The sequence below is a fragment of the Rhinoderma darwinii genome, chromosome 8, assembly GCF_050947455.1.
Source record: "Rhinoderma darwinii isolate aRhiDar2 chromosome 8, aRhiDar2.hap1, whole genome shotgun sequence".
In the NCBI taxonomy this organism is placed as follows: Eukaryota; Metazoa; Chordata; class Amphibia; order Anura; family Rhinodermatidae; genus Rhinoderma; species Rhinoderma darwinii.
This window is the reverse complement of record NC_134694.1, coordinates 4712859-4725668: the sequence shown is the minus strand read 5'-3', so window position 1 is coordinate 4725668 and position 12810 is coordinate 4712859. Positions and strand designations below refer to the sequence as shown.

Genomic DNA, 12810 nt, shown 5'->3' with positions numbered 1-12810 from the left:
AAAAACAACATATCCAAAAAACATCAACAGAGGTCTGGACAGTCCCTTAAAGAGACAGGCTACTTATTTACACAAAGAATACCTTCACAGTCCACAGGCTGTAGTTGGAGAAGCGTGGCACTTAGGCCTCAAGCACACGACCGTGCATTTGCATCCGCAATTTATTTGCATTTTTGCGGACCCATTCATTTCTATAGCCCCATGCACATGACTGTGGTTTACACGAATCCGTGCAGGGGCCACGAATCCGGACCGCAAAAACTCAGGACAAGTCATTTTCCAATTCGCATTTCTGATTTGACTAAACTGGTGAAATAATTTTTGTGTATGAGGCCTAAGTCCACCCTCCATACCAATCACTGAAAGGACCTAAAAAGTGCAACAACTTTTTGTGAGTCTGACATGTAATCGGAGTAGTAGTCACTTCCCTTCCCCCACTCCTCTGTGCAACTCATAAATTATCCAGCAGGGGGCGATGCTAAGCACAAGAAAAAGTTTCTCCCTGAGTAAAGAGGGTATTAAAAATCAGTGCTCTGTCCTGAGGCATGATGGGAGGAGCGGCTTTCAAAATTAACATTTTTCTATTTTAAGTCAGCAATATTACTTCTGCCGATGAATGTATACACCAACCCACTATATACTCCATTAGACGCACAAGACTTGTTCAAGATCTGCCGTCATATTAACCAGCTGTTGACTGCAGAATACATTTAACCCTTTATCTGCTCGTTTCATGCGGAAGAATTTGCTACTTTGCTTTGTCGCTGCCGAATTTACATAGTCCATTAACGTTGGACATTATCTGCATTTGTCTATGAGTTCCAAATTAATGAATGCTCTCTCAATGGTGGATCTGAGAGAGGCCGGCCGGCTGGAGAGAGACCATGACACGCAGCTTCAGTGTTCAAACAGTCTCTGCCCTGGGGGGGCAGATGCATCTTTATTTATAATGAAGAGAGAGAAGGTGTTACCCTCATGCTTACACATATACATACCACATATGGTAAAACATAGAGTTCCAAGCTTATCTTAACATATATATTTAGTTTAAATGGATTGCAAGTGTTTTTGGGTTTTGTCATGTCAGCCCTTGTATCAGCTGATTACAAGGTCATTAGGTCATGTGGCCGAAGTCTTAGAATAGAATACTCATCCCCCCTGTAGGCTGTTGTTAGCAGATCTTTGAGCTTTAGTGACAACTCAACTGTCCATTTAAAGCAATATATGTTCACACATATAAAGATAATTAAAATATCGTTGACAGCTTGACCTGGGTTGTGTTCTACATGGGGGCGGCAAAAGATGAGACAATGCAATGATGGTGGTCACAGAACCGCTGATTTGCTCGCAGAATGCACCCACTGTAGGGTTTTTAGTTTGCAGAAAAACAAAGTGCAGTTTGCAAAATGTCCACTAGAGGGACATACAGGATTGTAATGCAGCATTGAACAGTAGCTGTGTACTACCTCTGCAGCCTGGCATGTCATCGGATCCTGGCTTGTTTTTTTACATGATTTTATATTTTGCTACAGTGAATGTTACCAAGCTGAAGAAATATTCCTGCAAAATAAGCATTCAATCCACTTGTATTTTAAGCCATCGTATCACAAAGAGATCCAGTCCTTCATCTTTCCTTCTGATGCAGATATTACTAGGAATATATGCCCGGCCACTATAGACCATTTATTACATAGGTTAGGGGATAGTATTTTATATCCCTAGGAGGTTAGAGTGGTTTAGGGGTTAACGGTAAAACCTCTGAAAGTCCGGGGTAGTGAAGAGGTTAACGGTTATGGTAGTAGTTCTTCGGAGGGGTTATGGGTTAATATCTAATATCCCTGACGGTATAGGGAGGGCTAGAGGTTAAGTTAACCCCTAATATTTCTGGTGGTGTGGGATGACGACGGGGTTAATTGTTTTATCGGCGCTGGTTTAGGACTATAAAGGGCTTTATATCATTTTACATCAGATTTTCTGCTCCAATCCCTCTGCTTCCCTTCACACAGCCATGGAGTTACAGGATAAAATCCTGTGTGCCTGCAGCCACCACTAGGGGGAGCACCCTGCATTCAGATTTATACAGCTCCTATTGAACTCGCTGTATAAATAATAATGTAATGGGCTCCCTCTAGTGGCAGCTGCTGGCAGAAAGATTGTAAAACTGATTATCGGGGAACTACTGCTAGACCCCAAAACATTCTGGAATAATCTGTTATTTCCAGGGAGGATGCAAATGTTAAAAAATGGAGTTCATGGATCCTACAGAGTGGCTCAACCTAATGTGGGGGAGGGTCTAGGGACCAGCGGGGTCCCTCTCTATTATATCAATAGACTAACAGCGAATTTTGAAGAAGGTTGTCAAATGTATAGTGTTCCCCTTTAAGTGGCTCTTAATAGGGTGTAATCAACTACATGGGGCAACTAATTACATATCAGAGATTAAACTAGAGAAGTGGTACTGTGCAGTGTCCATGTATAGAGAATATGAGAAGTGGTACTGTGCAGTGTCCATGTATAGAGAATATGAGAAGTGGTACTGTGCAGTGTCCATGTATAGAGAATATGAGAAGTGGTACTGTGCAGTGTCCATGTATAGGGAATATGAGAAGTGGTACTGTGCAGTGTCCATGTATAGAGAATATGAGAAGTGGTACTGTGCAGTGTCCATGTATAGAGAATATGAGAAGTGGTACTGTGCAGTGTCCATGTATAGGGAATATGAGAAGTGGTACTGTGCAGTGTTCATGTATAGGGAATATGAGAAGTGGTACTGTGCAGTGTCCATGTATAGAGAATATGAGAAGTGGTACTGTGCAGTGTCCATGTATAGGGAATATGAGAAGTGGTACTGTGCAGTGTCCATGTATAGGGAATATGAGAAGTGGTACTGTGCAGTGTCCATGTATAGGGAATATCAGAAGTGGTACTGTGCAGGGTCCATATATACAGAATAATACAGATACTGAGAATTACACCCAGTATACAGGACAGGAGAAGTGGTACTGTGCAGTGTCCATATATACAGAATAATACAGATACTGAGAATTACACCCAGTATACAGGACAGGAGAAGTGGTGCTGTGCAGTGTCCATATATACAGAATAATACAGATACTGAGAATTACACCCAGTATACAGGACAGGAGAAGTGGTACTGTGCAGTGTCCATATATACAGAATAATACATATACTGAGAATTACCCCCAGTATACAGGACAGGAGAAGTGGTACTGTGCAGTGTATATACAGAATAATACATATACTGAGAATTACACCCAGTATACAGGACAGGAGAAGTGGTACTGTGCAGTGTCCATATATACAGAATAATACAGATACTGAGAATTACACCCAGTATACAGGACAGGAGAAGTGGTACTGTGCAGTGTCATATATATACAGAATAATACAGATACTGAGAATTACACCCAGTATACAGGACAGGAGAAGTGGTACTGTGCAGTGTCAATATATACAGAATAATACAGATACTGAGAATTACACCCAGTATACAGGACAGGAGAAGTAGTACTGTGCAGTGTCAATATATACAGAATAATACAGATACTGAGAATTACACCCAGTATACAGGACAGGAGAAGTGGTACTGTGCAGTGTCCATATATACAGAATAATACATATACTGAGAATTACACCCAGTATACAGGACAGGAGAAGTTGTACTGTGCAGTGTATATATATACACAGAATAATACATATACTGAGAATTACACCCAGTATACAGGACAGGAGAAGTGGTACTGTGCAGTGTATATATATACAGAATAATACAGATACTGAGAATTACACCCAGTATACAGGACAGGAGAAGTGGTACTGTGCAGTGTATATATATATATATACAGAATAATACAGATACTGAGAATTACACCCAGTATACAGGACAGGAGAAGTAGTACTGTGCAGTGTCAATATATACAGAATAATACAGATACTGAGAATTACACCCAGTATACAGGACAGGAGAAGTAGTACTGTGCAGTGTCAATATATACAGAATAATACAGATACTGAGAATTACACCCAGTATACAGGACAGGAGAAGTAGTACTGTGCAGTGTCAATATATACAGAATAATACAGATACTGAGAATTACACCCAGTATACAGGACAGGAGAAGTGGTACTGTGCAGTGTCCATATATACAGAATAATACAGATACTGAGAATTACACCCAGTATACAGGACAGGAGAAGTGGTACTGTGCAGTGTATATATACAGAATAATACAGATACTGAGAATTACACCCAGTATACAGGACAGGAGAAGTGGTACTGTGCAGTGTATATATATATATACAGAATAATACAGATACTGAGAATTACACCCAGTATACAGGACAGGGGAAGTGGTACTGTGCAGTGTATATATATATATATATATACACAGAATAATACAGATACTGAGAATTACACCCAGTATACAGGACAGGAGAAGTGGTACTGTGCAGTGTCAATATATACAGAATAATACAGATACTGAGAATTACACCCAGTATACAGGACAGGAGAAGTGGTACTGTGCAGTGTCAATATATACAGAATAATACAGATACTGAGAATTACACCCAGTATACAGGACAGGAGAAGTGGTACTGTGCAGTATATATATATACAGAATAATACAGATACTGAGAATTACACCCAGTATACAGGACAGGAGAAGTGGTACTGTGCAGTATATATATATACAGAATAATACATATACTGAGAATTACACCCAGTATACAGGACAGGAGAAGTGGTACTGTGCAGTGTATATATATACAGAATAATACAGATACTGAGAATTACAACACTAAAAATTTCACCCAGTGATTGGCCAATGATTATTCTCCCATAAAAGTTACTTTTACAATAAATATTTCACAAAGTTTTTGCATTTCTATTCTAAACCTTTTGGACCAAATTTGACTTAAAGTGGAGTTCCCCTTTAAATCCCTCCTCCCCAGGTGTTGACGGGCAGGTAATAGGACACCTGACAGCTCCTCGTTTACTTTGACACATTATAAATCACGTGTTGCCTTCGCCCCGCCCCGCCCCCTGTAAGACTTTTATAGCCTCCAATGACGTCAACGCACCAATGTAGGTCCGGCTCACTAAATCACGAGTTACAATGGGTCGTTGTTGATCTCTTTCCGCGATATTGACACCATTATATGTTTACCCTGCGGCTGCTTATAACCCCTAGAAAAGCAAAAACATACTAAAAATGAACCCCTCAGTGGAGCAGCTAGGGTCTGCGGTAGGACGGGTTTGAGAGGGAATAGTGGGAACAGCGACGGGACTATTTTTGTTCTTGTTGGCGGAAGGAAACAGTCAGAAGAGGGCGGCACTGTGACTCAAGATGGCGGCGCCCTGAGGAGCTGTGAGGTAAACAGGTTGGCTGTGTGTGAGGGGAATAGCACGGAGGCGTCTGGGCGACTGTGTTGGCCATAGACCCGCGGTGAGGACCTGGAAGGGAGGACGGGGATAGAGGCGGTAATGTCTGCCGCAGCTGAGAGGCTCCATTATCCTCCTCTGCTGGGGGGGTTTATACTTGGTTCATTCCTATTCCAGTCTAGTTCATCTAGTTGTTAATTACCTGCACAGTTAAACCCCCCCCTATAATATTATGGTATGTTCTCGCTCGCAGGTTTTGCGTTTGACCGCCACCGTGTTTCGTGAACTAATAACCTGAGGTAACGTTTACGTTGAATTTAATGAGATTGTTAGAAATGGCGTCTACGTCTCATCGTAGAGATTATGGTGGGATTTGGAGTGAAATGCGCTTTTTTTTCTGTTTTTATGGCGGTTTTCCCTCTGTATAGTGCGAGGAGGAATGCGGTATAAATTCTACTTGGGGTTGCGCTCTGGCTCCTCCGGTTTCCATAGTAGCTCTAAGAACGCTTTTTGTAGTGGCTCCTTTAAGACAAATGTGGTTCCGCTGTGTGCGCTAATACGTATATTTATGAGGTAGTTGTGCGCCATCGCCGTCGTGTGAACCTGGCGGCGATTATAAGATTATTACTATTTATGCTGCTGGTAAAGGGGTCTCCAGTTCTATGTAGACTTATTGTTCCTTTCTTCACCATTTTCAAAATCTCTGCTTGCTGTCTCATATTCTTGGCTAAATACAGAGGCTAAGAGCCTATATCATTTCTCACAGCTGATGGTTTTGTTACAATTCTTTGCCAACTGTTACATCTCATCTGCACTGATACACTGTAACAAACTATCTGGACAGGAGAGATGTGTTTTGCTTAGATACTGTCAGGAGACAGTATCGCACATGATAGGATTAGATACACAGCTCAGCAGACAGTATCACACGATAGGATTAGATACACGCCTCTGCAGACAGTATCACACATGATAGGATTAGATACAGTGGCTCAGCAGACAGTATCACATGATAGGATTAGATACACAGCTCAGCAGACAATATCACACATGATAGGATTAGATACACAGCTCAGCAGACAGTATCACACATGATAGGATTAGATACACAGCTCAGCAGACAGTATCACACATGATAGGATTAGATACAGCAGCTCAGCAGACAGTATCACACATGATAGGATTAGATACACAGCTCAGCAGACGGTATCACACATGAGAGGATTAGATACACGGCTCAGCAGACAGTATCACACATGAGAGGATTAGATACACGGCTCAGCAGACAGTATCACACGTGAAAGGATTAGATACACGGCTCAGCAGACAATATCACACGTGATAGGATTAGATACACAGCTCAGCAGACAGTATCACACGTGATGGGATGAGATACACAGCTCAGCAGACAGTATCACACGTGATGGGATGAGATACACAGCTCAGCAGACAGTATCACACGTGATGGGATGAGATACACAGCTCAGCAGACAGTATCACACGTGATGGGATTAGATACACAGCTCAGCAGACAGTATCACACGTGATGGGATTAGATACACAGCTCAGCAGACAGTATCACACGTGATAGGATTAGATACACAGCTCAGACAGTATCACACGTGATGGGATTAGATACACAGCTCAGCAGGCAGTACCACACACGATAGGATTAGATACACAGCTCAGCAGGCAGTATCACACATGATAGGATTAGATACACAGCTCAGCAGGCAGTACCACACATGATAGGATTAGATACACAGCTCAGCAGACAGTATCACACGTGATGGGATTAGATACACAGCTCAGCAGACCGTATCACACGTGATAGGATTAGATACACGGCTCAGCAGACAGTATCACACATGATGGGATTAGATACACAGCTCAGCAGGCAGTACCACACATGATAGGATTAGATACACAGCTCAGCAGACAGTATCACACATGATAGGTTTAGATACACAGCTCAGCAGGCAGTACCACACATGATAGGATTAGATACACAGCTCAGCAGACAGTATCACACATGATAGGATTAGATACACAGCTCAGCAGGCAGTACCACACATGATAGGATTAGATACACAGCTCAGCAGACAGTATCACACATGATGGGATTAGATACTATTCTTGTCCGCAATTGCACAACGACTCGTCTATATAAGTCTGTGGGCGCTTCCGTAATTGCGGACAGTAAAAATTCATGAGGCCTTAGTTTGTTTCTAAGAACAGTGATTCCATGTGTTGTGGATCTTTGTACTGTGTTGTACATGTGGATTTGTTACAATTGCATCCTGATCACTGGGATCCCCATCTGCACCCCCTGCAGTGAAAAGGGTCTGCAGTATTAACCCCTTTTACACCGGCCAATTATTGGTTAACGCTCGTTCATCGGCTGATCGTTTCACTTCTGCAGCCGAAAATATCATGGTTGTCGGCCGCGCCTTGTATAAACGGAGCCGTGCTGCCGATATGCTGGAAATGTACGGGGACGAGTGATGGGAGTAAACGAGCGCCGATTATAACGAGCTGACTCTGATCGGCGCTTGTTTACGCCGCCCACGTACGGCCATCTACGAGGAGCCTGACATACGGCCGTCACTCTACTCCATGCTTCTGAGAATGAGCGCTGCGCTCCACTAGTTCTATCATTTCCATAGACTTTGAATGTAGCGGCAGCTACAATGGTCGACCACGGGGTACAGGATTCCCAGCGAGGGGGGGGGGGTGGGCGCAGGCTATCATATAATCACTAATCCTGTGGATAGGCGATGATTGTCGATTCTGGGAATACCTCTTAAGGCCCTGTTCACACTGTCTTTTGACACGGAAAACGCGCCAATAAACGGCTAAGAACGACTCGCATGGGTTTCAATTGGAGGCATTTTTAAGTGACTTGCCTTTGACGTCAATGGGAGGCAGAAAATGCGTTTTTCGCTGCGGTTTTTTCCCCGCGGCGCTCAATTGCCGTGGGTGAAAAACACGGCAAACGGTGTGCAGGCAGATCAATATTCCAGATTGAATTTGGAGGCAGGATTTTCTGCCTCTAAAAAAAACTGTGTGAACAGGGCCCTATACATCCTGGATTTCAGATGGATACATGACATGACCTTCACTGATACATTGTAACAATCAGAGAATTTTCTGTTGCTGATGTGTTTACCTAGGAAAGGATTCTTGACTGGTCTTGACTGGATACAACTATAACAAACCCTCAGCTGAGAGACAAGTGTTAGGTAAAAATAGGTTTTCAGGGTGTATTAATTGAGAGGAAGCAGAGATCTTGACAATGAGGAATTGAAACACAAATGTTAGAAAGTTTTGAAAGTTTTTTTCATTGGTAAGTTCACATCTCGTTTTTACTTTACGTCTGACGTGCTGTTTTGACACGGAAACACCAGTGTGAGCGCGTGCACCGCAGCGTGTCCATTGACTTCTATGGTCAGGACCGGCGCCCTAATGGCGTAGTTTGTACCTGCGTCTTGTGTTTGTATTTTTTATTTTTCCTTGTCCTGAAATGAGTTGTCACTTACGCTTCTTAGTACCTTTCCAAAACACATACCACATGTATATAGTTTTATTGAAGTCAATGGCGACACACGCAGTTTTAAACCCTAAGATCGCATCCCTGAAACGTGTTTGTCGCCATGTATGTGAAATCCTGACTTTACAAAGTTTGATTTGGCTCAAGAACAAAAAAAAAACCCGGAAGTAAGAACAGACACAAACCGAACGTGTACTGCAAAATATTTTTTGTAACTTTTTAATAACGTATGCGTCGTCGTATACCACGAATGTCTGCACAACCCGAGCCTAAGCCTGGTTTAGATAACAGATAACCTTTATTTAAAGGAATTGTCCAATTTGCACAACTTTCAGTGGACGCGACCTTATTGTGGGGCGGGGGGGGGCTGCAGGGATAACTGCTGAATGTACATAAATAAGCATTAGGGACTGCAGTGATTTGGAGTGCGTCTCTTCCCTGATCCGGGGACTCCCTTAATTACCCTACAATGCCCTCAGGGCCGGCGGCAGGTGATGCTCTGTATTGGACCACCCTTCTCTTTCTGCGGATTGTGGCTGACGCGCTTTGACTATTCTCGTCTCTTGATCTATTTCTGCCTGATTCCAGGAAACCTATAGATAGCGAGGGCGATCAGTGATTACCTGACCTGAGCCCGGCTGGAGAACTATCAATAGTACGGCCTGCAGCATCTGACGACGCCATATAATATACACACGGGTCGTCTGTTATCTTTCAAGGAAACTTCCACCATCTTCAGCCTTCCTCATAGAACATGGAGTGACTGTAAATCATTTGCATTAAGGGGGTTTTACACTGGACGATTATCGGGCAGACGAGCATTCATATAACACTCAGTGCCGATTATTGCCCTGTGTAAACGGGAGCGATCACTCGATCATCTTCTGGTCGTATCGTTTTAAAAAAGTAAAATATTACAGGGAGACGTGAAAATGGATGGGGACGAGCGATCGGAGTAACGACCGCTCGGCCACATCCATAGGTCCGTGTGACAGGATAGGAACTGAACTGCGAACCCAGGCCCAGCCTCTCCCGATGTGTACGGCGTTGTGCCTGTAAACTGGGAAAAGGTTGTGGCGACGAACATTGTAGCCCCATCAAGTAGCTGATCGGTGGGGGGCGCTGAGTCGGACCCCCACTGATATGATGACCAGTCCTATAGATAGACCGTTAATAAAAAATGCATAGGGAACCCCTTTAAAGAAAATTTGTGCACGTCGATGTTGGTGGTTTGAATCTTACTATGACAACACTGCACAAGGCCTTATCATACGATTAGTGTTGTCATGGGGACTCGTGTGCAGATTGATGTTGGTGATTGATTCAAGTCTTAGTGACAACAATTACCAAGGCCAGAGCACAGACAGGTGGTTCTATCATGGGGACACAAGCTCCAGCACGTTTTTCATGTGATCTTCATGGACTGTTCATGTATTATCTTGTAGCAGGGGTCCGCAACCTGTAGCACTGGTGCCACCGCCGGCACGGGGGGCATAGTTTGCTGGCACACTACCCTCTGCTGATGGCCAGGGCCGTTGGATGCTTGGCGGTGCTGAACACAGGGAGAGAGCGGTTCTTCATTATGTGCCTGGCGGCGCTGATCACCAGGTGAGAGCACAATGCAGCGCTGCTCTCTCCTGGTGATCAGCGTCACCAAGCGCGCAATGCAGCGCTGCTCTCTCCTGGTGATCAGCGTCACCAAGCGCGCAATGCAGCGCTGCTCTCTCCTGGTGATCAGCGTCGCCAAGCGTGCAATGCAGCGCTGCTCTCTCCTGGTGATCAGCGTCGCCAAGCGCGCAATGCAGCGCTGCTCTCTCCTGGTGATCAGCGTCACCAAGCGCGCAATGCAGCGCTGCTCTCTCCTGGTGATCAGCGTCGCCAAGCGCGCAATGCAGCGCTGCTCTCTCCTGGTGATCAGCGTCACCAAGCGCGCAATGCAGCGCTGCTCTCTCCTGGTGATCAGTCGTCCCCCGTGGTTTTGGAGCAGTTTCTTAGGTTCTATCTGTTTCTGGGAAAGCTGAGTGGCAACCAGGACTGCTGCCATTATAGCTTCCATATGTGTTGTCACCCAGCTTTTCTGTAATCCTTTATGGCAAATCGGTCTGGTCATGCAGTGGCTCATCCTCTGCTCACATATCCGTGCGTAACCAGTCAAAGTTGCCATTCAGCGGCCTTAGAGGCCCCCATCTCCCCAGAGGAGTTGTCATGGGCACTGAAGGACTCACCCACGGGGAAGGCCCCGGGACCGGACGGCCTGTCCCTGCCATACTACAAGACCTACTCAGACGTGCCAACACCCCATTTCATCCGGGCCTTTAATTAGCTCACCGAGGGGGGGCTCCATCCCTGGGGATACGTTGAGGGCGCACATCACGGTCATACCCAAAGAGGGGAAGGACCCATTCCTTATGCCAGAGTTATCGTCCTATTTCTCTACTGGATGTAGATTTGATACTCTTTGCGAAGATTCTGGCATATCGGTTGTCTCCGCTCCTCCATAATGTGATACATACCGACCAAGTGGGTTTTATGCCCTTACGGGAAGCGAGAGAACACCACGCGGGCAATTAATTACCAGGCGACAGTTTCGTCACTCCCCACTTGATTTTTGTCAACGGACGCAGAGAAGGCCTTCGACAGGGTCAGCTGGGACTTTATGTTGTCCACTTTACGACATATAGGAATAGGGACTCGTATGATCTGGATCTCTGGTCTCTACTCCTCCCCGTCAGCCCAGGTCAAGGTCAATGGGCACCTCTCATCCTCATTTAGGATCACCAACGGTACACGACAAGGCTGCCCCTTATCTCCACTGATCTTTATTTTATGCCTGGAGCCCTTGTTGTGTCACATCCGCTCCAACCCGGATATTACGGGCTTGGACCTGGGAGGCAGATCCCATAAGGTTGCCGCCTACGCGGACAATATACTCTTCTTCCTCACGGCCCCTAGAATTTCCTTGCCCAACCTGATGGCGGAGCTGAGTAGATACTCGAGATTATCCAACTTCAAAATAAACTACCAGAAGTCGGAGGCTCTGAACATCTCGTTACCACAGACTTTAGTCGCTGATCTGTTGGAGTCCTTCTCGTTCAAGTGGGCAAGGGACTCTCTTAAATACCTGGGAGTCCGACTTCCCAGTGATCTTTCTCGCCTTTATGCGGTGAACTTCCCCTCACTTCAACGTATAAAGGCGGACTTGGACTCTTGGACGTCGGGGACCTTCACCTGGTTTGGCAGGTGTGCGATTTTTAAAATGAACATTTTACCACGGATTCTGTATCTCCTACAGGCCCTACCGATCCATATCCCGCGCCCGTTCTTTCAATCCCTGCTGTCCCTTGTGCACAAATTCATATGGGCAGGGAAACCAGCGCGTATCGCCCGATCCTTGCTTTTTCCTGTTAAGGGGGAGGGGGGCATTGGTCTACCGGACTTTGTCTCCTACCATCACGCCTCCCACTTGGCACGAATCTTAGACTGGTTCCGGCACGGCGGGATGAAAGAATGGTTATCTATGGAACAGGCTTTTATGACAATCCCCTTACAGGCACTACCTTGGTTGGGTAGACGGGTTCCCCGGGTCGCGCGAACACACCCAACAATAGGTCCCACCCTTGCAGTTGCGGCACGGGTGTTTCCTCGGGCGGAGTTCTCGCCGTCCCTCTCCCCGCTATTTCCGATCTTAGACAATCCTGCTTTTCCACCGGGACTGGATAGTGGCCCATTTCAAGTATGGTTGAGGGCGGGTAAGGGACAGGCAGTACATTTTCAGCAGGAGGGGAGGTGGATGTCGAGCGCTCAGCTAGGGTCTTTGTCGGATCCGGTCCCTTTCTCGGCGTGGCAGGTTACCCAG

The 12810-nt window shown here is 45.3% G+C and overlaps 1 protein-coding gene across 3 annotated transcripts in view; it reads left to right on the top strand.

The window, feature by feature from the left end:
- The first annotated feature begins 5303 nt into the window (after nt 1-5303).
- The window catches only part of TSC1 (TSC complex subunit 1), a 32451-nt gene continuing 24944 nt past the window's right edge, over nt 5304-12810 (top strand). Inside the window, exon 1 of one of the 3 annotated variants that reach the window (XM_075834703.1) lies at nt 5304-5395. The gene's annotated coding sequence lies outside the window, so the exon portion shown is untranslated. Of the gene's footprint in view, nt 5396-5436; nt 5469-5682; nt 5704-12810 lie in introns of those variants that run through there. The other 2 variants (XM_075834705.1, XM_075834704.1) reach the window with 2 other exon arrangements.